Source organism: Labrus mixtus, chromosome 4, assembly GCF_963584025.1.
Source record: "Labrus mixtus chromosome 4, fLabMix1.1, whole genome shotgun sequence".
NCBI lineage: Eukaryota > Metazoa > Chordata > Actinopteri > Labriformes > Labridae > Labrus > Labrus mixtus.
In genome coordinates, this window is record NC_083615.1 from 2,513,975 (window position 1) to 2,516,474 (window position 2,500).

Sequence of the window (2,500 nt, forward strand, 5' to 3'; positions counted from 1 at the left end):
ACGCAAAGTGTCCGCTCGGCGAGCCGCGCAGTCCGGCAGAGAGCTGCAGTACAGCACGGCGGCGGCGGCGGCGGCGGCGGATGAAATAATTATTACTCTGTCAGACACACAGACGCAAGAGACAGATACTGGCGGATGACCCGGATGTGAAGCCTGAAGGAGGGGAGAGATGAATGGTTCTGGTTCGGCGTAAAAGGATGGAGAGGAGGGGGAAAGAAGACAGGAGGCGCTTCAGTCCCGCTGCACTGCCAGGGGCGCTTCCTCAGGCTCACAGTGATCCCACACATGCATGTACGAGGAACAACATTCTACTTACACACCACAACATATAAGATTTATCTGCAAACATGATTGGAGAATAAATAGGCCTAGCTTTCAGGCTAACTTTTCGTTGTTTTTTCCGCTTTCAGTCCAATAATGCAGAATTAATCTTTATCAAACATAATGTAAAAATTAACAGATAAATAAAAAATGAGCAACAAAGACTTTATGGGACCTTGTTTTGTGATTGTGTACAACAGTATCCAGATATAGCTTATAGTTGGTTTAATTAAATATAAACTCTTAAGGGGGGGGGGGGGGCCTGGAGCAGGTTCACCATATGGCACTTAATCTGTGATAATTTATTGTAGATTAATTAAGTATATGTTTTTAAGGCTTTTTGGACCAACTTTGTCTTTATAAAAATAGATGGTGCCTTGAGGCATTATGGGTATCATCAATGTTTCTGCAATATCTTGAAGGCATGAGATTTAAGATGTTTCCTCTTTCAGTTCTTACTGCGCTTACATGAGCATCTTACTTACATCTTTATATTGTTTTTGATTTCTAGACTTTATAATTAATATCATTACTGATGATTCTGAACATGTCCAATGCCAATGCATAAAAAGAAAATCTTGATATCTGGTATCTGCCACTTTCAAGTCTTTAAAAGCTTTATATGTCATTTTTTGATCCAGCAGATGTCGCCCTTGAGCACCAGCATGAAACCAAAACAACTCGTGCTGCATTGTTGTGTTAGCATGCTAATGCTAGCGCTCTTTATTATGCTCGTATCTTCACACTGCATGTAAATTTACCTGAAATGAGCGTGATCTAGAAACACAGTTAAGCAGTGAGTACAGTATGTTATTCTTCTTTTCTCTAGTCCCTCAATTAAACAACTTTTATACACGAGGGGAGGAGTCAGCCGGCCGTCCGGGCGATGTAAACAAAGTGAAGATAGGACTCTGAAAACTCTGAAAACATCACAGACAGTGGGACTCGGGTGTTACACCCATTGTAGACAGTCATGACTCACAGAGTTATTTTCAGAGGATATACTTGATTTATACATTTAAGTGTGAAAAATCACATAGAAAGACTTTAACATAGTAAAGGTTAACCAGAGGTCATTGTGGTTGATCACTTCTGGTTAACTGGTCAAAGTACTAAAAGATCATATTCATGATTAATTAGGAATAAGTCAGTCAACCTCCTCACTTATTTTTTCTTGGTTAATATATAAAGTGTCAACTTCCTTAAGGCACTTAAGGTTAAGGCATCAATTGTAAATCATTGGGGGCTGAATTCACCAGTCACAGGGCGGCCATTTTTTCTCTGACATGCTAATGTTGAGATGCTCAAATGCTGTTTTTGCATCATACTACAAACACAGTGAATATAGCATATTTATTAGCATTTCAATACTTTTTGTATTGATCAAAAACCCTTAAAGAATACGGTGAAATCCGGCTATATTTCAGGTAAAATAACTTATTTAAAAACTCATTAGCTAGGCCGACTTATCAGCAACTTACAGCTACGACACGACAGCTAATTTAGCATTTAGCATCCAATCCATGTAACCACACTACAAACATGTTAATGTCAATTAGTCAATGTTTTAACTAATTTGACGTTGAACAAACTTAACACAATTCCTTACTTAGGGATTGTGTCCCTTTTAATGGTGTCCTGAAAGACAATCAAACGTTAGCTAAAAAGTGTATGAACTGTTTAGCTAACTTTAGCTAACTTTTGTTGCTGTCTTTAAGCAAAGTCTTTAAGTTAATAGATTTGGTCAGTTATCCATTTTTTATCTAGATTTTTACTATTGTTCATCTTTTAAATTTCTGATAAATAATGAAGTCATGAAATTATTATTTTAAAGTCTTTATATTTGATTTTTCACACTTAAATATAATATAAATCAAGTATATCCTCTGAAAATAACTCTGTGAGTCATGACTGTTTACAATGGGTGTAACACCCGAGTCCCACTGTCTGTGATGTTTTCAGAGTTTTCAGAGTCCTATCTTCAGTTTGTTTACATCGCCGGGACGGCCGGCTGACTCCTCCCCTCGTGTATAAAAGTTGTTTAATTGAGGGACTAGAGAAAAGAAGAATAACATACTGTACTCACTGCTTAACTGTGTTTCTAGATCACGCTCATTTCAGGTAAATTTACATGCAGTGTGAAGATACGAGCATAATAAAGATCGCTAGCATTAGCATG

General features: G+C 37.8%; 1 protein-coding gene across 6 annotated transcripts in view; it reads right to left on the reverse strand.

Annotated features, from left to right (window-relative positions):
- The window catches only part of LOC132972342 (membrane-associated guanylate kinase, WW and PDZ domain-containing protein 2-like), a 212,363-nt gene extending 212,172 nt beyond the window's left edge, over nucleotides 1-191 (reverse strand). For 2 of the 6 annotated variants that reach the window (XM_061035100.1, XM_061035101.1), the window contains exon 1: nucleotides 1-182. This exon is cut by the window's left edge and continues 416 nt beyond it. The gene's annotated coding sequence lies outside the window, so the exon portion shown is untranslated. The other 4 variants (XM_061035107.1, XM_061035105.1, XM_061035102.1 and 1 more) reach the window with 3 other exon arrangements.
- Between the last annotated feature and the right edge of the window lie 2,309 nt (nucleotides 192-2,500).